Here is a 27,789-nt window from a genome sequence, read left to right on the forward strand (position 1 = left end):
CTCATTGATTTCCCTCTCTTTTAATATTAAAAATAAAGTTAAAAAATAAAATTAAGCAACAAATATATTAAAACACAATAATATCACGTAATATATGTTCAACTTACTGAATTTTATGGTAACTTACTGTATGTTTTGTTACCATATAATACGGTAAATTTTTTCCCCCTTCAAAAGAACTTACTGTATTTTATGATAACAAAAACTAATTAATATGGAAAAATATATAAAGAATTAAAAGATTCATCAATATTTTTACCAACTTATATGGAGGATTTCCTATATATGTATACATAATCAAATTCTACACATAATCTAATTCAAACATACATCGCATATATCAGGATAAGTATTTGAAATTTATATGGTTTATAACAGCCATATACTATGTATAACTACCGTATAATCTATTTAGCTTATGCACTAACCCTGAGTTTACCATTTATACGTTTGGCCTAAACTTTTAACCAGCATTTGATTGTTATTCTAGGTTTAACATACATAGTGTATAAAATAAATTGCCAGTTAACAAATATAACTGATTCATCACGAGTTAACAATAAATCACTACTACAAAAACACCTTTTCGTGTCGCCTCTAAATTGCCTTTAGTGTCGCCTATGGTGCGACTCTGAAGCTAGGGACTCTAAAACTTTTTGGTGTTTTGGAGTCGCCCCTTTGAGGCGACACGAATGTAATTATACGTGTCGCCTGTTATGGAAGAGGCGACACTGAAGATATATTTTTCAAAAAAATTAATTTATTAATTAATCTTTCCGAGTCGCCTATTAAAATAAGAGGCGACACGAAAGGTACTTTTTAATTATTTTAAAAGAATTAATTAACCTTTAATGTCGCCTCTAATCTCTATAGGCGACACGGAAAATAATTTCCGGAATTATTTTTTTATTTTTTTAATTATACGAGTCGCCTCTAAATTTTATAGGCGACACGAAAACATATTTTTCGAACATTTTTATTAAATTTGTTAATAATCAAGTCGCCTAATATACTAAGAGGCGACACGAAAGAGTTCTGCACAATTATTTTATTAAGCTAATTACCTTTAGAGTCGCCTCTTAATGTTACAGGCGACACCAAAAGTATTTTCCGAATTATTTTTTAAACGTTTTTACCCATTTTGAGTCGCCTATTATACCAAAAGGCGACACCGAAAGTATTATTTTAAAAATATATATATATTAATTAACCATAAGAAGTCGCATGTAATTATAGGAGGCGACACCTTAAGTGTGTATTATGTTTTTAGTTTTTTTTTTTTATTTTGTTCTCGCTAATTTAAATTATTTCTACGTACGTAATAAATTCAAAAAAATAATAAATAGAGCTGAGATTTGCAGAATTGCGAAAATATTTTTGTATTAATTCAAACAAGAAAGTTGGTTCAACGTACAATTGTAAATAATTGTATTCCAAAAAATAACCTAATTTCTATCTCTGAAAACTAGAAAATGACTACAAACAACTACTAATAAAATATCTACTCCATTTTTCTCGAACGTCATCGATCTCCTCTTGAGTGTACGGGTTTAAAGAAAATATCTGTACTTCAATTCAACAAAATAATGTATTAATAATAACAACTGAGATAAAATAATAACAAACATACATGTACACGTACCTCTTCCACATTACTAATACTTTGTAATCCAAGTAAAACTATTTGATACATGTACTTCATGACGTAATAGCCACATTCAAGCATTTCCTATTCGCGAGAACACTAAGATACAAATATAATACACATTAAATTAAAGAATAACATATATATGAATGAATTACAATAAAAATAATAATCAAACTAATTAAATCTTTATGTAATTTCTTTCCATCTTAGAGACTTTCGAGATCCTTTGTTGTTGGCTTGCCAAGTCCCATAACTCCTAAACATGAGAACAATTGTTCCAAGTATTATTAGTTGTAGACTCTTGAAACACGGTTAATCACTTGCGTGGCATATATCAGTCATTTGAAGACTCTTGAAACTGAACAGATACATCAGATACATGCATAATTAAAGGACAGCTCCATTTACACCACTTCGTTATTTTCTCCTGGTAAAGTCTTATGTATGCTTATCTGAACTAGGGTAGCTGTATCTGAACAGACGTGACTATTGAAACGTAGAGACACACATTTGAAATTTATATTTTCTGAAACTTGTTTGTGTAAGGTGAAAAGAAAAATTATTAATATGGTTGGGGTCTGAAACAGGCCAAGTTGATGCAATCCGTTTAGGGATCAGTAGAGCATTACAAAGTTGGGAACCTGGGTTGCGTTATCTACTCAAAGAAAGGTATAGTATCCTAGTCACTGCCAAAGCATTTCAAGCCTATTGCTTTTTTTTCTTTATTCTGCTGCTTCATATTGTTTCTCTTCTATTTGACAATGTTATGCTTTTTGCTAACAATCCCATTAATTTTGCAGCAGTTCAGATAAGCATACATAAGACTTTCCTCAAGTATGATACGCTCAGTTACAGCAGTGACTAGCATTTTAAGAAATTTGCCTATGTTCAACCTACTCAACCATAATATTTGTAAACCTGGCCTAGAGCTGAGAGAGGAGGAGTGGGATAGAGGAAAAACAGCGGCACAAGGGTATTAACTACGTTCATTTTAATTCATGCACACCAATTTTTGTGGACCAACGAACATCCTTTAATAGTTAATGAGATACAAAGTATTAATTTTCTTAAGCTTTTGTATGATAGGTTATACATTCGGATACTCACATTTGTAATTATGTCATACATTCAAACCCCACCGATATTTTTACTCCGTAATTTATATGGAACGAGAGGTAAATGTTAGGTTATGATACATATGACAAAACATAAATCATGCGGAAAAACCATAAAGCCAGGAAACATATTATTCACACATAATCATTTAGCATAGTTTAGATGCATACACTTTGTAGCGTGCCTTCCCTAGCTGCGCCCGGACCGAACAAGAACAAGTCTTTAGGACTCCAAGTGTCGTCCCTCCGTAGATAGTCCACAGCACGTCCGGATCCGCCTTAAGCTTGACAAACTAGAATTGCCCTTAAGGTTGCTTAGGAATTTCGGCTATTATGGTGCAAGTGTTTGGCTGATTTTGCTTAAAAACTTTACCTTTGAATACTTCAATTCTCGTCTGTTAAATATGTGACCCTAGGCCTATATTTATAGAGTTTATGGAAAGGAATTGGAATCCTACTAGGATACTAATTAGCTTAATTAGAATTATATTAAAACTCTTATTAACTATTTTATCCTATTAGGATTAGGAATTTAATCTTTGAACAAACCCCTTTAGATTTAGGATTTGTATCGGACACAAAAACCCACGAGCACGACCCTCGCGAGCGCTCAGCCCACGCAAGCCTTGCGGCCCACGCGAGCAGCGCAGCTCGCAGCCCACTCGTGCGCGCGCCTTAGCCTGCTGGGCCTGGCCTTGCGTTGGGCCTGGCGTGGTCTTGGCTGCCTTGTGTGGCGCGCAGGCTTGCTGGACGCGGGCCTGGCTTCGTGCTGGGCCTTCGTCTAGCAAGTCTCGTCCGATGCTAATTCGTACGACGCGCTTCCGATTAATTTCCCGATTCCGGAATTCATTTCCGATACGAACAATATTTAACATTTCCGATTCCGGAATTAATTTCCGTTTCGAACAAATATTTAATATTTCCGTTTCCGGAATTATTTTCCGATTCCGATAATATTTCCGATGCAGACAATATTTCCGTTTCCGGCAATATTTCCGATTCCGGCAATATTTCCATTTCCATTAATATTTTCCGATACGTACCATGTTTCCGTTTCCGGCAACATCTACGACTTGGATAATATTTATATTTCCGATACGATCCATATTTCCGTTTCCGGCAATATCATCGTTTCCGGAGTATTCATTTCTTGCTTGTGACGATCTCAGCTCCAACTGAAACCAAGATCCGTCGATTCCGAATATCCATAGATGGATGATTTAATTCCATTAAATACTTGATCCGTTTACGTACTATTTGTGTGACCCTACGGGTTCAGTCAAGAGTAAGTTGTGGATTAATATAATTAATTCCACTTGAACTGAAGCGGCCTCTAGCTAGGCATTCAGCTCACTTGATCTCACTGAATTATTAACTTGTTAATTAATACTGAACCGTATTTATTAGACTTAATATTATATGCATACTTGGACCAAGGGCATTCTTTCCTTCAGTCTCCCACTTGTCCCTAAGGACAAGTGTGCATTTCCTAATTCCTTTGTCGCTCGATGTTTGCTCTTGAACATAAGGTAAGAGTTGTCATCCTTATTATGTCCAGAGGTGTTTCTCGGTTTCAGAGTTCAACTGATCAAATAAACAAATAATCATAGCCTATGATTCATCCGAGCACGGCCATGCATTTTACAGTTTCTAGCTCTCCGAGTGGCCTTGTAAAACTTTTAAGCATCTCATCCTGATTTATGGGAGGACAATCCCAATCTTGCGATCTTGAGATTACACTTCGTTTGATAGGTGATTACCTGAGCGTTGCCTTTATAGCCTCCTTTTACGGTGCGACGGTTGGTCAACGTCAAAGTAACCAGTTCTCAAACAAGTAATCTCAAATCACTCAGGTATTGAGGATTTAGTGTCTAATAATTTTAATGAAATTTACTTATGACAGATTTTCATCTCTTACAGTAAAGTTTCATAGGTCTGTCCGATACTAGTCTTCCCAAAGTAAGTATCTATGTAAATGATTATGACATTGTCATGTCCACATAGTTCAAGAAAACAGAACTACTAGTCATCTTGCATTCTAGTCGTCTAACGTTTTCTATGCGTCCATCTTTATAGAAAACTCCGACCAGGGACCATTTTCAACTTTTGACATTCAAGTTCACTTGATAGACATTTCTTAGTCACAGGACTGGTCCTGACAGTCTATCTTGAATATTTCGTCAAATTGAAGGGACTCATCATTTAATACTAAACCAAGATTAAATGGAATATGAAAATACATTTCATATATGATAAATGTTCAACCCCAATGTTTTACAACCATGGGCCTCAAACCCATCTTTAAAACAACTAGTGGAATTCAAAACTATGCTTTGATTTCCAGTGCCACAATGTGAGTGTTGTTTCTCATTTGTTGCATAGGTTTAGTTATCATGCTTTGCCAATCTTAATATCCTTTTCATCGAATGTTCTTCGAGATATGATGATAAGATCTTTTGAGTTTGTTTATTATAAGATCTAGTCTTTCTTACTTCGATAGTGGTTCTACGCATTTTGCAATGAAGAACCATCAAGTCAGCACACATATGATCTCCCCAAGTTCAATGAAGAACTCTTTAACATAAACAACCCTATTTTATTGCTTTTTTAGGCAATAAGTACTTTTACTTCAACTGTTTAGGTTGCTAGTGATGCTTTGTTTGGATTTATTTATCCAAGCAGTTCACAGATATGCGGAAGACTTTCCAACTATATCTTGAACATAGAAATTATTAATTTTTAATTTCTCACACAACAACTCATGGTCTTCAATCCATGTTGGCATTTCAAAAACACGATGCTTTTTAGCTCGTCCTTGTCAATGGTTAACTCCAAAGGAATCTTGCTTGATCCTTTGCCATTGTTTATGCGTGTAGCATCAATATTTAGCATATCTTTATTTCCTTGAATCAAGAACTATTCCTATGTACCTTTTCAAGTACCATAAGTATTCTTAATCTCAATCTAGTTGATCTTCACTTAGATCAATAGAGATTGGTATATGTTCGTCATGCCTAAAGTCATACGATACATTTTGGCGATCCTCATATTATATCATACATGATAAATTCTTTTGCAGAATAATTCCCCATTGAATTCTATTCATGTAACTTTAGCTCATTCTAGTTTCGGTAGATACTAAATCCAGCTAAATTCTTTGACATATAATATAGGTTAAGAATCTTACTTAGATCCTTTGATGTTTAACTTAGTAAATGCTTATACATAGTTCAAACATCTTTTACTTAGATTTATTCATATGGGTCGAATATCTCCAATGGAGTCTTTCGTGTTTGATTTAGTAAATGCCATTACTTAATCCAGAACAATATTATAAGATCTTTGTGAATGGATCTTAATACCCAGTATGCACTAAGTTTCTCCTTGGTCCGTCATTGATGAATAATTTCAAATGTAAGTCATTAGTATTTGAATATTATTTCACAATAGAGAGATATGTGTGTGATACACATAGGACCAATTAAGTTTTTATGTACTCCCACTAAACTTCTTATATATCTATAAGAGTCATGTACATTTTATGAAACTAAAATACTTATTAGCTTCAATAAAATACATTTCTAATTCCCAATTGCTTACTTAAATCTGTACTTAGATTTCATAAGCTAGCTTTCTTTTCAAGCATTTATTTGGATCCATAAATCCTATGACATACCATGTACATAGTTTTTTCCAACATTTGATTGAGGAATACGTTTTGTCATCCAATTGCCATATGTACCAATATGCAATCATTGCTTGAATTATAGACTTAAGCATTACGATTATGCATAAGGTTTCAACACAATGAATTTGCTTGTAACCTTTAGCAACTAATCTAGCTTTGTGTGTTAACACAATTCAATGTTTGATGGTTTTTATCCTTAAAACCAATTTGCAATCAATAGGTGTTTAATCTATTCTTGCAAATCAACAAGATTTCAATTTTGTCATCAAAACATTAAGTATGTTTTATGGCCTTTAACCGTCTAAAACATTGAGTCTATATATGGCCTCTAACCATTTTAGGGAATCTAGGTTTCGTCATAGCTTTCTTACAGGTCACAAACTCATTAAATAGTTTGACTGCAAGTTGTAGGTTTCTTCACTATCTAATTAGAAGAATCGCATAGCTTCAGTGGCCTAAACTTCATGTTTCTTCACTATCTAATAGAAGAATCTCATAGTTTCAGTGACTTGAACTCTATGCCTACTTGGGTATAAAACATCAAACAATAGAATATCAATAGCCACTTGAAAGTCCTTTGAATATTCTGTTCTCCTTGAAGCACTTGTAAAGTCTTCTAAGAGATGTCTATTCTTTAAAGCCACTTCTAAAGTCCTTAAAGAATAATCTCGGATTTTCTGAAGCATTTCGAAATGCCTCCGGAATGTCCGTTTATGTTTGTTGTTCGCCTCGAAGACTTTCGAGGTCTATTTTCTCCCACTTGTCATTTTGAAAACGAATCGCCAAAAGGACATTATTTCGAGCAAACAAACATTATGTTCTCAAAAATTCGTGGTACAAACAATACCCTTGTGTCTCATTTGAATATATCACAATGAAACATATATCTATACTTGGGCCTTAGTTTGTTGAATAACAAACACTAAGCTCCCACTGAGTTTAGCAACTCTTTAGATATATAATTATGAAAAGATATTCTGAAATTACTTTTCAATAGCTTTGACGAATTTGGTTTAGTTTGGTGGTAGTTGAGCATTTGGTTTTAGAAATTATAGAAAAAGTCTTTATGATTCATCATTGATCGAATCAAGTACTAATTGACTTCGATCATTCCAACTTAGATATGCAATATCTTATGGGGCTAGATCGTGAAATTACAACACACAATCTTTGATGATCATTCTTGGTCTTAAGTAATCATCAACATGATCTAACCTAGATCTTTATGATTTCTTGCCAAGTGAATTTTATACTTCTGAATCTTTGAACTAGCCAAACAGAATCAAACTTATATCACATTGAGTAAATAAACCAATATGCACTCAAAATCATGTGAAATAATAAAGTCATAAAATCTTTCTTTAGCTTTGAACTCTATTGTCTAGGCGTTCTAACAATAGTTCATATCTTTTGTTACTTTCAACAAGTAAGACTAGCTTGTCTTGAATGATCTAGAAATCAATTAACTTTCAAAAGTCCATCAAAATAGAGCTTTTGAATGTTAACTTGTTGATATGGTCTAAGCAACAATGCCAAAGATTAGTGTAACTCAAATCAAGATATTGATTTGAACCTAGTAAAGTTCTTTAAAGAGTTGTTTGTTTTAATTAAACATATTGACTCAATCCGTAATTGACCATTTCATTCAAATAAACAAACAAACATTGTTTTTGTTTTCTTGAATGTGAGTCTTTCTGTGTTTGAAAACAGAAATTTAGGTATGCTGATTATGGAACAAAATAGCCATTAAGTTCCAGCCTTTGAAAGGACTTAAAACAAACTAGATGACCCTACAACTAATGTAGCATTGCCATGCTTCATTTCCCACTTGTAGGTCATTAGTGTATCCTAGCTTCCATTGTTTGAGTTATTACCGAAGTAAGAACCTCAAGCGGTATATGATACCAAGGAAGTTTGATTGCTAGGTTACTTCTCTTTAAACATAAACTTTTAGGTAGAAACGGAATTGTAAATTCCTTTCACTTGTTCCTTGTTTTCCAATTTCTTGTACCCTTTCTTATAGTCTTTAAGAATTGAATTCTCTAGTGATGACTTTTATACTTTGTTTAGACATGTCCAATGTCACTCCAACAAAGTTCTTACCATTTTATGTTGAATATTCAGTTTCAACTAGATGATCTTACCAGAAGCTTCTAAAGTTCTCTAAGCATCGATCTATTCGAACGTCTAGGGACTAGACTCATTCGAGAATTAAATGGACAAAGATATTAGGTTGTTTAACCATTGGTAAAGCTGAGCGTTTAAACTCAATGCTTTATGATCTCAAAACTACATTGTATTTTGAATTCACAAGCACCAATCGGTTTGCCATTCGACTTTGATACTCGAAAACAACCATAAAAGTCGCTATAAAAAACGTACATTTAAATTGCTCACTTCTCTCATTTTTGTGAATCGTTCTTGGATTCACTACCAATCGAGGAAATTTACTGTTACCTTTCTAAAAGGATTTATTACAGTGCAAGATATTTAATTATAAACAATAATTAAAACATACATTGAAGCATGCAAAGTCTAAACATTTATCATGAATAATAACTTGAAAATTAAAGCAATCATGCAATTCAAACAAGTTATTAGCATTTTATTCGAATTTATTGTTCCGGCAGGTGTGAATAAAATGATTCCAAGACCCTAAAACCATTGGAGAATTAAGCACATTATGTATTTTGACTCAATTCTAAAACATTTTAGGTAAGCAAAAGCCTTTTGCTAATAGTCTAAAAACTACTCTTGGTTGATAGATACGTCTAAGAACTTATTAGGTAAACCTATCGATTTTGCCACGACATAAAAGGACTCCTTACTTATATCGTTGAGTTTCACCAAAACTAACATGTACTCACAATTACTTGTGTACCTTACCCCTTTAGTATCGATAAGTAACACCTCGCTATGGCGGAAAACTATTACTAAGATCGATGAAAAAGGGATATCCAAGTAAGAGTTATTTTGGCATGGCACCTTTTAACTCAATTTTTAAGTTTGGAACTTAAGGCTCTTACTATGTTGGTTAGATTTTAAGTGAACTAAAATCCTTAATCATGCAACATAGTCAAGCCACAATCTCATGCACATTTTAGACATATTTAAAAGCAATAAATAACTTAAAGCATGCATAAGATAAATGTGATCTAGTATGGCCCGACTTCATCTTGAAGCTTCAACTTCAAAGTCCGTCTTGAAAATCTCCGTGGGAGGCGCCATTTTCTTCAAATAGGATAAGCTATAATTAAACTAATTACAACTATTTGATGGTACGCAGACCATATTTGAATTGAAAAACAATTTGGTGCTTTAGACCAATTACATTCAAATTAATGGTACTCAGACCATATTTTCTATCCTATTTGGGCCATACTAGTCACTTCATAACCTGCAAAACAGTACATATACAATATATACCATTCACCCATTCATTATCATGAATGGCCAACATAGCTGGTTAGTAAAACACGTTATGCATCACATAAATATTTGCAGCAATTAATCAAGGGCACCAATTGTTAGGTTATGATACATATGACAATTCATAAATCATGCGGAAACAACCATTAAGCCAGGAATACATATTATTTACACATAATCATTTAGCACAGTTTAGATGCATACTCTTTGTTGCGTGTCTTCCCTAGCTGCGCCCGAACCGAACAAGTCTTTAGGACTCCAAGTGTCGTCCCTCCGTAGATAGTCCACAGCACGTCCGGATCCGCCTTAAGATTGACCAGCTAGAATCGCCCTTAAGGTACTATTATTTTCGGCACTTTTAGGCAAATATGTGACTGATTTTTTCTCTCAAAAACTCACTTTGAAAACTTAAAAACTCGTCGTAAATATGTGACCCTATGCACTTATTTATAGAGTTTATGGAAAGGAATTATAATCCTATTAGAATACAAATCTATTTAATTATAACCCTACTAGGATTCTAATTAAACAAAGTTTATCTATTAGGATTAGATTTAATCATATTACGAATCCCGGTAGCCTTAGGATTCCGAGTAACACACACGAGTGGCGCACAAGCACCGCACGCCCGCACGCAGGCCTTGCGGCCCACGCCGAGCGCACAGCGCAAGGCCCACTGTCGCAGCCTTGTCCGCGCGCACGCCCAAGCTACGGCTGGGCCTGGCTTTTGCGCTGGGCCTGGTCGTATGCTTGGCGTGTGGTTGTTGCGCTTGGCTTGCTGGGCGATGGCCCGGCTTCGTGCTGGGCCTTCGTCTGGCAGGCCTCGTCCGATGCTAATTCGTACGATACGCTTCCGATTAAATTCTCGATTCCGGAATTCATTTCCGATACGAACAATATTTAATATTTCCGATTCCGGAATTAATTTCCGTTTCGAACAAATATTTAATATTTACGTTTCCGGAATTATTTTCCGATTCCGATAATATTTCCGATTCTTACAATATTTCCGTTTCCGGCAATATTTCCGATTCCGGCAATATTTCCATTTCCGATAATATTTTCCGATACGTACCATGTTTCCGTTTCCGGCAACATCTACGACTTGGATAATATTTATATTTCCGATACGATCCATATTTCCGTTTCCGGCAATATCATCGTTTCCGGAGTATTCTTTTCTTGCCTGTGACGATCTCAGCTCCCACTGAAACCAAGATCCGTCGATTCCGAATATCCATAGATGGAGTATTTAATGCCATTAAATACTTGATCCGTTTACGTACTATTTGTGTGACCCTACGAGTTCAGTCAAGAGTAAGCTGTGGATTAATATCATTAATTCCACTTGAACTGAAGCGGCCTCTAGCTAGGCATTCAGCTCACTTGATCTCACTGAATTATTAACTTGTTAATTAATACTGAACCGCATTTATTAGACTTAACATTGAATGCATACTTGGACCAAGGGCATTATTTCCTTCAATCTCCCACTTGTCCTTAGGGACAAGTGTGCATTTCCTAATTCCTTTGTCGCTCGATGTTTGCTCTTGAACATAAGGTAAGAGTTGTCATCCTTATTATGTCCAGAGGTGTTCCTCGGTTTCAGAGTTCAACTGATCATATAAACAGATAATCATAGCCTATGATTCATCCGAGCACGGCCATGCATTTCACAGTTTCTAGCTCTCCGAGTGGCCTTGTACAACTTTTAAGCATCTCATCCCGATTTATGGGAGGACAATCCCAATCTTGCGATCTTGAGATTAGACTTTGTTTGATAGGTGATTACCTGAGCGTTGCCTTTATAGCCTCCTTTTACGGTGCGACGGTTGGTCAACGTCAAAGTAACCAGTTCTCAAACAAGTAATCTCAAATCACTCAGGTATTGAGGATTTAGTGTCTAATAATTTTAATGAAATTTACTTATGACAGATTTTCATCTCTTACAGTAAAGTTTCATAGGTCTTGTCCGATACTAGTCTTCCCAAAGTAAGTATCTATGCAAATGATTATGACATTGCCATGTCCACATAGTTCAAGAAACAGAACTACTAGTCATCTTGCATTCTAATCGTCTAACGTTTTCTATGCGTCCAATTTTATAGAAAACTCCGACTAGGGACCATTTTCAACCATTGACATTCAAGTTCACTTGATAGACATTTCTTAGTCACAGGACTGGTCCTGACAGTCTATCTTGAATATATCGTCAAATTGAAGGGACTCATCATTTAATACTAAACCAAGATTAAATGGAATATGAAAATACATTTCATATATGATAAATGTTCAACCCCAATGTTTTACAACCATGGGCCTCAAAACCCATCTTTAAAACAGTTCATGGAATTCAAAGCTATGCTTGATTTCCAGTGCTACAATGTGAGTGTTGCTTCTCACTTGTTGCATAGGTTTAGTTATCATGCTTTGCCAATCTTAATATCTTTTTCATCGAATGTTCTTCGAGATATGATGATAAGATCTTTTGAGTTTGTTTAATATGTGATCTAGTCTTTCTTACTTCGATAGTGGTTCTACGCATTTTGCAATGAAGAACCATCAAATCAGCAGACATGTGATCCAGCCAAGTTCAGTGAAGAACCTTTTTAATGTAAACAACTCAGTTTTATTGCTTCTTAGGCAATAAGTACTTCTACTTCAACTGTATAGGTTGCTAGTGAAGCTTTGGTTTGGATTTACTTATCCAAGCAGTTCACGGATATGTGGAAAACTTTCCAGCTGTATCTTAGAACATAGAAATTAATATTTAATTTCCCACGCAACAACTCATGGTCTCCAATCCATGTTGCCATTTCAAAACACGATGCTCTATAGCTCGTCCTTATCAATGGTTAACTCCAAGGGAATCTTGCTTGATCCTTTGCCAGTGTTTATGCGTGTAGCATCAATATTTAGCATATCTTTATTTCCTTGAATCAAGAACTATTCCTATGTACCTTTTCAAGTACCATAAGTATTCTTGATCTCAATCAAGTTGATCTTCACTTAGATCAATAGAGATTGGTATATGTTCGTCATGCCTAAAGTCATACGATACGTTTTTGGCGATCCTCATATTATATCAAACATGATAAATTCTTTTGCAGAATAATTCCCAATTGAATTCTATTCATGTAACTTTAACTCATTCAATTTCAGTAGATACTGAATCCAGCTAAATTCTTTGACGTATAATATAGGTTAAGAATCTTACTTAGATCCTTTGATGTTTAACTTTAGTAAATGCTTATACATAGTTCAAACATTCTTTACTTAGATTTATTCATATGGGTCAAATGTCTCCAATGGAGACTTTCGTGTTTGATTTAGTAAATGCCATTACTTAATCCAAAACATTAATATAAGATCTTTGTAAATAGATCTTAATACCCATTATGTATTAAGTTTCGCCTTGGTCCGTCATTGATGAATAATTTCAAATCTAAGTCATTAGCATTTGAATGTTATTTTACAATAGAGAGATATGTGTGTGATACACATAGGACCAATTAAGTTTTATGTACTCCCACTAAACTTTTTATATATCTATAAGAATCATGTACATTTTATTAAACTAAAATACAATTCCAATTCCCAATTGCTTGCTTAAATCTGTACTTAGATTTCATAAGTTAGCATGCCATGTACATAGTTTATTCCAACATTTGATTGAGGAATACGTTTTGTCATCCAATTGCTATATGTACCAATATGCAATCATTGCTTGAATTATAGACTTGTGCATTACGATTATGCATGAGGTTTCAACACAATTCACACCATGAATTTGCTTGTAACCTTTAGCAACTAATCTCGCTTTGTGTGTGAACACAATTTCATGTTTGATAGTTTTTATCCTTAAAACAAACTTGCAACCAATAGGTGTGAACCTATTCTTGCAAATCAACAAAATTTCAATTTTGTCATCAAAACATTGAGTATGTTTTATGGCCTCTAACCATTTAAAACATTTGAGTATATATATATGGCCTCTAACCATTTTAGGGAATTTAGGTTTCGTAATAGCTTTCTTACAAGTCACAAACTCATTAATCTACATGATAATAGTTTGACTGCAAGTTGTAGGTTTCTTCACTATTTAATAGAAGAATCTCATAGTTTCATTGACCTGATCTCTATGTTTCTTCACTATCTAATAGAAGAATCTCATAGTTTCAGTGACTTGAATTTTATGCCTACTTGGTTATAGAACATCAAACAATAGAATATCAATAGCCACTTGAAAGTCCTTTGAATATTCTGTTCTCCTTGAAGCACTTGTAAAGTTTTCTAAGAGATGTCTATTCTTTAAAGTCACTTCTAAAGTCCTTAAGGAATAAGTTCGGATTTTCTGAAGCACTTCGAAAAGCCTCCGAAATGTCCGTTTATGTTTGTTGTTCGCCTCGAAAACTTTCGAGGTCTATTTTCTCCCACTTGTCATTTTGGAAACGAATCTCCAAAAGGACATTATTTCGAGCAAACAAACATTATGTTCTCAAAAATTCGTGGTAGAAACAATACCCTTGTGTCTCATTTGAATATATCACAATGAAACATATATCTATACTTGGGCCTTAGTTTGTTGAATAACAAACACTAAGCTCCCACTGAGTTTAGCAACTCTTTAGATATATAATTATGAAAAGATATTCTGAAATTACTTTTCAATAGCTTTGACGAATTTGGTTTAGTTTGGTGGTAGTTGAGCATTTGGTTTTAGAAATTATAGAAAAAGTCTTTATGATTCATCATTGATCGAATCAAGTACTAATTGACTTCGATCATTCCAACTTAGATATGCAATATCTTATGGGGCTAGATCGTGAAATTACAACACACAATCTTTGATGATCATTCTTGGTCTTAAGTAATCATCAACATGATCTAACCTAGATCTTTATGATTTCTTGCCAAGTGAATTTTATACTTCTGAATCTTTGAACTAGCCTATATTCACTCAAATCCATGTGAAATAATAAAGTCATAAAACCTTTCTTTAGCTTTGAACTCTATCGTCTAGGCGTTCGAACAATAGTTCATATTCTTTGTTACTTTCAACAACTAAGACTAGCTTGTCTTAAGTTGATCTAGAAATCAACCAACTTTCAAAAAGTCCATCAAAATAGAGCTTATGAATGTTAACTTGTTGATATGGTCTAAGCAACAATGCCAAAGATTAATGGAACTCAAATCAAGGGTTCTATTTGAACCTAGTAAAGTTCTTTAAAGAGTTGTTTGTTTTAATCAAGCATATTGACTCAACCTGTAATTGACCATTTTATTCAAATAAACAAACAAACAAGCATTGTTTTTGTCCTTCTGAATGTGAGTCTTTCTGTGTTTGAAGCAGAAATTTAGGTATGCTGATTATGGAACAAAATAGCCATTAAGTTCCAGCCTTTGAAAGGACTTAAAACAAACTAGATGACCCTACAACTAATGTAGCATTGCCATGCTTCATTTCCCACTTGTAGGTCATTAGTGTATCCTAGCTTCCATTGTTTGAATTATTACCGAAGTAAGAACCTCAAGCGGTATATGATACCAAAGAAGTTTGATTGCTAGGTCACTTCTCTTTAAACATAAACTTATAGGTAGAAACGGAATCGTAAATTCCTTTCATATGTTCCTCGTTTTCCTATTTCTTGTACCCCTTCTTATAGTCTTAAGAATTGAATTCTTTAGTGTTGACTTTTATACTTTGTTAGACATGTCCAATGTCACCAACAAGGTTCTTTACCATTTTAATTTATGTTGAATATTTTGTTTCAACTAGATGATCTTACCAGAAGCTTCTAAAGTTCTCTAAGTATCAATCTATTCGAATGTCTAGAAACTAGACTCATTCGAGAATTAAATGGACAAAGATATTAGGTTGTTAACCATTGGTAAAGCTGAGCGTTTAAACTCAATGCTTTATGATCTCAAAACTACATTGTATTTTGAATTCACAAGCACCAATCGGTTCGCCATTTGACTTTGATACTCGAAAACAACCATAAAAGTCGCTAAAAGAAACGTACATTTTAAATCGCTCATTCTCTCTCATTTCCGTGAATCGTTCTTGGATTCACTACCAATCGAGGAAATTTACTGTTACCTTTCTAAAAGGATTTATTGCAGTGCAAGATATTTAATTATAAACAATAATTAAAACATACATTGAAGCATGCAAAGTCTAAACATTTATCATGAATAATAACTTGAAAATGAAAGCAATCATGCAATTTAAACAAGTCATTAGCATTTTATTCGAATTATGTGTTCCGGCAGGTGTGAATAAAATGATTCCAAGACCCTAAAATCATTGAAGAACTAAGCACAGTTTGTCGACTTAATCCTAAAATATCTTAGGTAAGCAAAAGCCTTTTGCTAATAGTCTAGAAACTATTCTTGGTTGATAGGTACGTCTAAGAACTTATTAGGTAAACCTATCGATTTTGCCACGACATAAAAGGACTCCTTACTTATATCGTTGAGTTTCACCAAAAATAACATGTACTCACAATTATTTGTATACCTTGCCCCTTTAGGACCAATAAGTAACACCTCGCTGAGCGAAAACTATTACTAGATTGATGTAAAGGATATCCAAGCAAGTGTATATTTTGGCATGGCACCTTTTAACTCAATTTTTAAGTTTGGAACTTAAGGCTCTTACTATGTTGGTTAGATTTTAAGTGAACTAAAATCCTTAATCATGCAACATAATCAAGCTTTTGATTTCATGCATTTTAAGACATATTTAAAAGCAATAAATAACTTAAAACATGCATAAGATAAATGTGATCTAGTATGGCCCGACTTCATCTTGAAGCTTTAACTTCAAAGTCCGTCTTGAAAATCTCCGTGGGAGGCACCATTTTCTTCAAATAGGATAAGCTATAATTAAAACTAATTACAACTATTTGATGATACACAGACCATATTTGAATTGAAAAACAACTTTGGTTCTTTAGACCAATTACATTCAAATTAATGGTACGCAGACCATATTTTCTATCATATTTGGGCCATACTAGTCACTTCATAACCTGCAAAACAGTACATATACAATATATACCATTCACCCATTCATTATCATGAATGGCCCACATAGCTGGTTAGTAAAACACATTATGCATCACGTAAACATTTGCAGCAATTAATCAATGGCACCAATAATCTACCAATTATTCTGTCCTTATTAATTCTAATCAAGTTGTTTTAACCTTAAGGATTTGTAGACCTAATCAAGAGTTTATGACTAAAAAGGGCTCCCACTTAAACCAATAAATTCATATGCTTTACTAATTTTAAACATAAAAATGTATTTCTAGTCTAACCGGAAACATACAAATTTAATTAAAATTTAAAGCTCATATAAATTTATAATTGAATCCAAAAAGTTTAATTTAATTTCAGTCGTATTTAAATTAATTCATGATTTTAATTTTAGTAAAATAATTAGAATAAATAAAATTTATTATAATTACAATATTCAAAATTAAAATCCAAGAAAATAATTTAAATTATTAATTTTTAAATTAATTAAAATTACGTAAACTGAAAATTTCAAATTAAAAATTTCAAAACGATCTAATCGTAACGCAACAACCCCACGCAACGTACGCCCATGGGCCACACGCACACAGCCATCGATGGCCATGTGCGCGCAGCCCATGCGCTGCGTCGCATAGCTGCTGCTGCTATCCTTCGCAAGGCTCTACGCGAGCTTGTGCTCGCTGCGCGCGCGCCAGCGCTCGATGCACGCGAGCCATCGCTCGCTGCGTTCGCTCGCCAGCGCTCGCTTGATGCTCGCCAGCGCTCGCTGCGCGGGCTCGCCAACGCTCGCTTTATGCGAGCCTGCGCGAGGCATCGACACTGGGCGCATCACTCGTGGCACGCGAGCTTGCGCTCGCTGCGCGCGAGGCTGCGGGCGCTTGCGCGAGGCAGTGCGCGTTGTGGCGCAGCTCGCTTGCTGCCCACACGCGACTGCCGTGCCTTGCTTTCGCCCATGCCCATTCGTCCATTGCTCATAGCCCACGACACAAGGCAGGGCTGCTGCCTTGTGCTCGTGCACCATGGCCTTGCTCATTGCATTCGTGCCGCATGGGCGACGAGCTCCCTTGCTCGTCGTCACATGCCCGCACTATACAACACCCCTTAAGGGTAACACGTAGCGTCCATTGCTTTGAGCGTGCAAGTTATATGAACGAATCGCATAAAATTTAAAAAATTTATATTTAAAATTAATGACAAATTAATAAATAATATTAATTTCATAATTTTAGGGCGAAAAAATCGAAAATTTATTATTCAATTGATTTCCGATTAACATGGATTCAAGCCTAGGTCATAAAAATTTAAAATTTATCATAAATTTACAATTTTTATGGTGGTTTTTAATCATAGGTATCTAATTAAATTATAATTAATTATGAAAATCAAATTAATTCTAAATTATTCTAATTTTCAACAAATTAATCATAATTACAAATTAGATTGCATAATTAACAAGGCTAGGCATTCAAACTTGTTAAACATATACAGTAGGTCAATCAAAAATTCAAGATTTATCAACAAGAATCGCAAATATTTAATTTAAAATCTTAAATTTACGAAATTTTGCATTCGAAAAACTAAAACCTTCGAAAAGTCATAGTTAGGCTTCGAATTTGAGAATTCTGGGTTCGGCAGAAAAGTACTATTTTTGTCAAAATTTTAGAATGCCTTTTACATGCGGAATTGACACAAAAATCACTCGATTTTGATGAGTAACGAAGAAACTGCCGAAAAACTGCGTACGTATAATTAAATAAACGCAATTTGCAATTAATTAACAATTACGAAAATTAATCACCCCTTTTAATTTTTGCAAATTTGTAATATTTAACCATGTTAATGCAATTTAGATTATGAAAATAATAAGAGGATCGTGATACCACTGTTAAGTTATGATACATATGACAATTCATAAATCATGCGGAAACAACCATTAAGCCAGAAATACATATTATTTACACATAATCATTTAGCACAGTTTAGATGCATACTCTTTGTTGCGTGCCTTCCCTAGCTGCGCCCGAACCGAACAAGAACAAGTCTTTAGGACTCCAAGTGTCGTCCCTCCGTAGATAGTCCACAGCACGTCCGGATCCGCCTTAAGATTGACCAGCTAGAATCGCCCTTAAGGTACTATTATTTTCGGAACTTTTAGGCAAATATGTGACTGATTTTTTTTCTCAAAAACTCACTTTGAATACTTAAAAACTCGTCGTAAATATGTGACCCTAGGCACTTATTTATAGAGTTTATGGAAAGGAATTATAATCCTATTAGAATACAAATCTATTTAATTATAACCCTACTAGGATTCTAATTAAACAAAGTTTATCTATTAGGATTAGATTTAATCATATTACGAATCTCGGTAGCCTTAGGATTCCGAGTAACACACACGATTGGCGCACAAGCACCGCACGCCCGCACGCAGGCCTTGCGGCCCACGCCGAGCGCACAGCACAAGGCCCACTGTCGCAGCCTTGTCCGCGCGCGCGCCCAAGCTACGGCTGGGCCTGGCTTTTGCGCTGGGCCTGGTCGTATGCTTGGCGTGTGGTTGTTGCGCTTGGCTTGCTGGGCGATGGCCCGGCTTCGTGCTGGGCCTTCGTCTGTCAGGCCTCGTCCGATGCTAATTCGTACGATACGCTTCCGATTAAATTCTCGATTCCGGAATTCATTTCCGATACGAACAATATTTAATATTTCCGATCCGGAATTAATTTCTGTTTCGAACAAATATTTAATATTTCTGTTTCCGGAATTATTTTCCGATTCCGATAATATTTCCGATTCTGACAATATTTCCGTTTCCGGCAATATTTCCGATTCCGGCAATATTTCCATTTCCGATAATATTTTCCGATACGTACCATGTTTCCGTTTCCGGCAACATCTACGACTTGGATAATATTTATATTTCCGATACGATCCATATTTCCGTTTCCGGCAATATCATCGTTTCCGGAGTATTCTTTTCTTGCCTGTGACGATCTCAGCTCCCACTGAAACCAAGATCCGTCGATTCCGAATATCTATAGATGGAGTATTTAATGCCATTAAATACTTGATCCGTTTACGTACTATTTGTGTGACCCTACGGGTTCAGTCAAGAGTAAGCTGTGGATTAATATCATTAATTCCACTTGAACTGAAGCGGCCTCTAGCTAGGCATTCAGCTCACTTGATCTCACTGAATTATTAACTTGTTAATTAATACTGAACCGCATTTATTAGATTTAACATTGAATGCATACTTGGACCAAGGGCATTATTTCCTTCACCAATAATCTACCAATTATTCAGTCCTTATTAATTCTAATCAAGTTGTTTAACCTTAAAGGATTTGTAGATCTAATCAAGAGTTTATGACTAAAATTGCTCCCACTTAAACCAATAAATTCATATGCTTTATTAATTTTAAACATAAAAATGTATTTCTAGTCTAACTGGAAACATACAAATTTAATTAAAATTTAAAGCTCATATAAATTTATAATTGAATCCATTTTATTTAATTTATTTTTCACTTGAATTTAAATTAATTCAAGGTTTTTAATTTTAGTAAAATAATTAGAATAAATTAAAATTTATAATAATTATAATATTCAAAATTAAAATCCAAGAAAACAATTTAAAATATTAATTTTAAAATTAATTAAAATTACTTGAACTGAAAAACTCAAATTAAAATTTAAAACGCGACAATGGTAACACGACGAGCACTTGGGCTTGCGCCCAAGCCCCGTCGAGTGCACGAGGCTTAGTGCCCCTCGACTGTTCGTGTAGCAATACGCAAGCAGGCCACACGCAACGCAGCAGTGCAGGCCACGCTGCGCGCGCCCGCTCGCTCGTCGCGCCTGCGTGCCTCGCGTCTGCTTGCTTGCTGGGCGTGGCAGCGCGCGCTGTGGCGCAGCATGCTTGCTGCCCACACGCGTCTGCCCGATGGCTTGCACCTTGGCCCATCGCCCTTGCCCACTCGCCCATATGCGCACAACACTCGACACAGGGCAGCGTGCTACCTTGTGCTCGTGTGCCATGGCTCTTGCTCGTTGCATCGTACCGCATGGGAGACGAGCTCCCTTGCTCGTCGTCGCATGCCCGCACTATACAACACCCCTTAAGGGTAACACGTAGCATCCATTGCTTTGTGCGTGCAAGTTTTATGAGCGAATTGCATAAAAATTAAAACTTTTATTTCCAAAATTAATGACAAATTAATAAATCATATTAATTTCATAATTTTAGGGCGAAAAATCGAAAATTTATTAATCAATTAATTTCCGATTAACATGGATTCAAATCTAGGTCATAAAAATTAAAATTTTAACATAAATTAACAATTTTTATGGTGGATTTTAATCATTGGTACCTAATTAAATTATTAATTAATCATGAAAATCAAATCAATTCTAAATTATTCAAATTTCAACAAATTAATCATAATTACAAATTAGGTTGTATAATTAACAAGTCTAGGCATTCATAATTGTTAAACATATACAGTAGGTCAATCAAAAACTCAAGATTTATCAACAAGAATCGCAAATACTTAATTTAACATCTTAAATTTACAAACTTTTGCGTTCGAAAAACTAAAACCTCCGAAAAGTCATAGTTGGGCTTCGAATTTGGGAATTCTGAATTCGGCCGAAAAATATTCTTTTGTCAAAACTTTAGAATTCCTTTTACGTGCGGAATTGACACAAAAAGCACTCGATTTGGATGCGTAACGAAAAACTACCGAAAAACTGCGTACATATAATTAAATAAACGCAATTTGCAATTAATTACGAAAATTAATCACCCCTTTAATTCTTTGCAAATTTGTAAAATTTAACCATGTTCATGCAATTTAGATTATGAAAATAATAAGAGGCTCGTGATACCACTGTTAGGTTATGATACATATGACAAAACATAAATCATGCGGAAAAACCATAAAGCCAGGAAACATATTATTCACACATAATCATTTAGCATAGTTTAGATGCATACACTTTGTAGCCAGGAAACATATTATTCACACATAATCATTTAACAAGTCTTTAGGACTCCAAGTGTCGTCCCTCCGTAGATAGTCCACAGCACGTCCGGATCCGCCTTAAGTTTGATCAATTAGAATCGCCTTTAAGGTTGCTTAGGAATTTCGGCTATTATGGTGCAAGTGTTTGGCTGATTTTGCTTAAAAACCTTACCTTTGAATACTTCAATTCTCGTCTGTTAAATATGTGACCCTAGGCCTATATTTATAGAGTTTATGGAAAGAAATTGGAATCCTACTAGGATACTAATTAGCTTAATTAGAATTATATTAAAACTCTTATTAACTATTTTATCCTATTAGGATTAGGAATTTAATCTATGAACAAACCCCTTTAGATTTAGGATTTGTATCGGACACAAACACCCACGAGCACGACCCTCGCGAGCGCTCAGCCCACGCAAGCCTTGCGGCCCACGCGAGCAGCGCAGCTCGCAGCCCACTCGTGCGCGCGCCTTAGCCTGTTGGGCCTAGCGTGGTCTTGGCTGCCTTGTGTGGCGCGCAGGCTTGCTGGACGCGGGCCTGGCTTCGTGCTGGACCTTCGTCTATCAAGTCTCGTCCGATGCTAATTCGTACGACGCGCTTCCGATTAATTTCCCGATTCCGGAATTCATTTCCGATACGAACAATATTTAACATTTCCGATTCCGGAATTAATTTTCGTTTCGAACAAATATTTAATATTTCCGTTTCCGGAATTATTTTCCGATTCCGATAATATTTCCGATTCAGGCAATATTTCCGTTTCCGGCAATATTTCCGATTCCGGCAATATTTCCATTTCCATTAATATTTTCCGATACGTACCATGTTTCTGTTTCCGGCAACATCTACAACTTGGATAATATTTATATTTCCGATACGATCCATATTTCCGTTTCCGGCAATATCATCGTTTCCGGAGTATTCATTTCTTGCTTGTGACGATCTCAGCTCCAACTGAAACCAAGATCCGTCGATTTCGAATATCCATAGATGGAGTATTTAATTCTATTAAATACTTGATCCGTTTACATACTATTTGTGTGATCCTACGGGTTCAGTCAAGAGTAAGTTGTGGATTAATATAACGGATTTTTCATGAAATGCCCCCGAGGTTTGTCTTAATGCACCAAATACCCCTAAACTTTCCAGAATGCACCAAATACCCCTGAGGTTTAAAACAATAACACAAAATGCCCTTAATGAGCATTTTCCGTCCATTCCGTTAAGTCACCGTTATCGTGAATTTACTTTTTTGCCCTTACTCAACCATTTTCTTTACTAATTCTAATATTAACACTTAATTAATTAATTAAACCCCTAAAAATTAATTAACTAGTATCTAAAAGAAAATTAAGCCCCTGGAAAATCTAATTCACTATTAAAAAATAAAAAAAAAAAGACCAAAAACTGCTTGCTTCTTCATCGCCGATCAAACGAATTTGCAGGCGTAATCGATTCAACAATGTATGAGAAGAATTAAGGATGTAATTCGAGAGGAGAGAGATAAACAGTTGGTGATTGAATTCTAGGGTTTCCTAAAAAATAGGGGTTTGAAAAATAAAAATTGAAAGAGGGAAATTGTTGATCAGGATAGAGAGAAGAGGAGAGAGAGAGCTTCCATGTTACCACTGTATGTATGGTATCGCCGCCACCACCAAAAACTGTGACCAAAAACAAATTGAACAAAGCTGCCACGAACTTCAATGCAGCCACCACCAAAACCCACCCCCCGGCGTTTCCCTCCCCCGCACTGACCTTCAATGCCGCCACCAACAAACCCCTCCCCCCGGGTTTCCTCCCCCGCACTTCCTCACTGCTCCTCACTGCCGCCACCACCAAACCCCATTCCCCCTTCCTCGTCGGCGACATTTCCTTCCCCTGCACTTCCCCCTCCGTTCCGATTATTACGACGAGCAGCAATGCTAGATTGAAATCCCCGATTTGGGGATCAATTTTTTTGTTAGGGCTTGTGTTGTAGATATGAATTTTGAGAAGAGAGGAAAATCGAATGTGTTTGTTTGAGTTTGAGTTGAATCTTTGAAAGGGGAGTAGTAGAAAGCTTCTCCTTGAGTTCAGGTGAAATAATGGGGTTTGGTGGTGGCTTGGTGGTGGTTGTGAGTGAAGTTCATGAAGATTGAAAAAGGAAAGAGAAAGAGACAGAGAATTAAAAAAAAAAAAGAGGAAAAAAAAAAATTAATGTTAACGGTGACTTAACGGAATGGACGGAAAATGCCCACTAAGGGCATTTTGTGTTATTGTTTAAAATCTCAGGGGTATTTGGTGCATTCTGAAAAGTTTAGGGGTATTTGGTGCATTAAGACAAACCTCAGGGGGCATTTCATGAAAAATCCGTTAATATAATTAATTCCACTTGAACTGAAGCGGGCTCTAGCTAGGCATTCAGCTCACTTGATCTCACTGAATTATTAACTTGTTAATTAATACTGAACCGCATTTATTAGACTTAATATTATATGCATACTTGGACCAAGGGCATTATTTCCTTCGGTAAATAGCTTAAAAGTGTGTGAAAAGGGGTGGAGAAAATCAATGGTAAAGCTTGTTGAGAAGATTAACGAACATGTGAGTTGGGACAAATTGTCCCATGTGGAAGAAATAGAGGGAGATTGACTAACATATAGATTGGTTGATTTTATAATGGAACCCCGTCAGACTTATATGTTATTTTATCGAAAAAGTAGATATATAGGAATTAGTGGAGTATTTTTTTAATTGAATGGGAGAGGATGTGAGGAAAAAAAATAATGGAAAGAAAGGTATAGTATCCTAGTCACTGCCAAAGCATTTCAAGCCTATTGCACGAGACCTATAAGACATTGAAACATCAAGCCATCAAGTTGCCATAATCAGAATCAGAAATCCAACTTCCTTGGGTTGTCATATTGTTAGGGTTCTCTTAGAATTGGTTAGTGACAAGCCTAAGCGAAATCCGTTATACAACTATTCTTGACACCTATAAGAAGCTATGTAGACATGTCTGGAGAATTGGGTGATGCTACACCTACGCCATTTCAATATCTTTGTTTGGAGTTTGTACAAGGCATTGGATGATAAGCATGTGAGCATGTCTATTTGACTATAGTTTAGGTGGGGCCGTGGGAAAGGTAAAAAGGTGACAAATGATAATTAATGAAAGTCACACAGTGAAGAGGAAAATCTAACAACTAACAAGAATGACTAAAATGAGTAACTTACAGCCGTCACTGGTATCTCAGGAATGTCAAACCATGAGGGCATGACAGCACCATCTGCAAACAAAAATAGGCATTAGTTAATTTCATAGGAGATAGAGGAAACATTTTACAGTCTTCGATCCATGACTACAACAACAGAAATTTCAAAATATGTTCAGACATGAATTCAAAGGACAGAGACAGAAGAAGGGGAAAGAGAATCGGCCTTTTCTATTTTTCAGAAGAAATAGAAAACAGAGAAGTGTGACAAAGAATTTCAGAGTTCTTCCGGAATTCTTTAATCTATTCCCCTAAACTCTATCATTTAAGTAATATACATATATTAACATTAATCAAACTCACACTAGAATTTGAATCAGATGAGCTAAGGTGTCCGTATGTAATCCGATATTCATGAAAAAAGAGAGAGGATATTTTACAACCTCGTTATTCAAAGATAGGTCATCCCTGCATACCCATAAACCGTATTCAATTTCCACAACTTAAAAAACCAAACATTAACCAGAAGTGCCACTTCCATCAGTCGTTTCCCCACCTTCTTTAATTTGAATCTCAATATTGTTCTGAAATTGCAGAAATTGAAACAAAGAAAGGAGAAGATAAGAATCTGAACACCAAAAATCCCTAAAAATTTGATGATGCCTGGGAACGATAGTAAAACCCTAAAATTTGATGATGTCCAGGAACGATAGTAAAACCCCTGAGAAATCAAAATTTAAATAACTAGACATAAATATTTCAGAAACTAAGAGAAGATACGAATCTGAACACCCAAAACCCCTAAATTAACCTAGAGTAAGAAATTTAACGAAATATGGAAAAGGGAAAAACCAAGTGGCCAAAACAAAATCAGAAATTGAGAAAAGATAATAGAACAGGGAAATTACCCGAATCTCCATTATCATCTCCATTGTGCTTCTACTCTAAGGGTGCCATGGCTGAGAGTGCGGTTGAGAAAATAAGGAGAGAGAAAAGAGCCGAGTATTACAGTGTAGAAGAGAGGGAAGAGCTCTTATTCAAGCAACAACATTTCGGGGGAAAAAAGAAGGAAATATGAAAAAGGGTAAAACAGTTTTTTTATAATGCCTATAAGAATAAAGACAAAAAATAGGGAACAAAATGGTGGCAAATTTGAAATTTTAGAAGCGGCAATTTTTTCTTTGTAAAGGGTGTAGGATATTTTATTTTTGTTCATGGGAAATTCTTAGGAAAAATTTGTCCGCAATAATTATTTTTTTTTTTTTTTTGATGGTGGGATAGGTGTCGCCTGTTTTAATGTACGACACCAATACTTTTAGAGTCTCATTTTATATTAAAGACGACACTAAAATTATTTCATTTGATTTTTTAAAAAATAATTGAAATGAAAATTAAGAAGAAATAGGTGTCGCCTGCTAAATGTGAGACACCAAAACCTTTAGAGTCTCATTTTTATCATAGGCGACACTATAAATGTTTAATTTGATTTTAGAAAAAAATATTGAAATGAAAATTAAGAAGAAATAGGTGTCGCCTGTTAGTAATATGCGACACCAAAACTTTTAGAGTCTCATTTTAGAACATAGGCGACACGCTAGTCTCTTTGAAATATCTGCTAACAACTTTATGTGTCGCTTGTTTTATAAAATGGGACTCTAAATGTTTTAGTGTCGCACATTAATTTGAGGCGACTCTAAAAGGGCGACTTATAAAGGTGATTTTATAGTAGTGAATTTGAGATCTTTATACACACCATTTAACATTAAGATATATTGTTCAAAATCTGATATTTGACACACTTCCCGGATATATTAAGTTTTAATAGTTGTAATATATTAAATCTTAGTGCATACGAAGTGTAATTTAAACATTTTAACTATAATAATTAAGTTTTTTTTAAAAGTGGTAAGCGTTAAAGATAAGATTTTGAACGCTCAATAAATTATACATTCGTCAAGACATTATAGCTGTAAAACTGACAATCGTCCTACAATAAAATAATTGCGAATTATCATATTTCATAAAAAAAATACGTAAAACCTTCTAATTACGTATAGTAATAATCGATTATTATACAAAACTAGATTATATCCCGTGCACACACATACTCCTTATATTCTTAAATTATTATTTGACTGGCCATATTGTAACTCCGTATAAAATATTCCTCCCCCTAAAGCTAATGTTTAATTAATAAATATCGAAAGTACATATTGATCGAATCATCTAATATGAAATTCTCCTCCTACTACGTTTACATATTTCATATGCTTAATAAATTTGATCAAAATAATGATTAAATATATATTTTTTTTTTGGCAAATAAAGATTATATTACCAAAAGGAAGAAGGCAACAACCAATTTACAAGCTCAGAGCCACACAAGCCACAAAGCTACCAAGCTAGAAAGCCAAAACAAACTCTAACAAGCTAAAAAGCTACAAACTCAAATCTAAAAAGTAAGAGTTAAGCTCCTTAGTAGTTCTACTAGTAACATTAAATTGAATCCTCCAAAACAGATCCTGTGGGGTGATACTATGTTGGTTATAGACCATATCATTCATGTTCAACCAGAGAGAATACACACTTTCAGCAAAAAACATAGCCAGCAGTTTATGCCTATGACCACTTCTCTTACAGCTCTT

General features: G+C 35.1%; 1 long non-coding RNA gene across 2 annotated transcripts; it reads right to left on the reverse strand.

Annotated features, from left to right (window-relative positions):
• Positions 1-1,354: 1,354 nt before the first annotated feature.
• LOC110805210 (uncharacterized) lies at positions 1,355-26,204 on the reverse strand. Of its 2 annotated transcripts, XR_008921367.1 has the most exons (4): positions 26,053-26,204; positions 25,508-25,728; positions 25,167-25,219; positions 1,355-1,904 (listed from the first exon to the last, which is right to left on the reverse strand). It is a non-coding gene; the product is annotated as an uncharacterized lncRNA (long non-coding RNA). The 2 variants fall into 2 exon arrangements; XR_008921366.1 differs by lacking the exon at positions 1,355-1,904 and having other exon boundaries at positions 23,756-25,219.
• Between the last annotated feature and the right edge of the window lie 1,585 nt (positions 26,205-27,789).

The sequence above is a fragment of the Spinacia oleracea genome, chromosome 5, assembly GCF_020520425.1.
Source record: "Spinacia oleracea cultivar Varoflay chromosome 5, BTI_SOV_V1, whole genome shotgun sequence".
Classification (NCBI taxonomy): domain Eukaryota; kingdom Viridiplantae; phylum Streptophyta; class Magnoliopsida; order Caryophyllales; family Amaranthaceae; genus Spinacia; species Spinacia oleracea.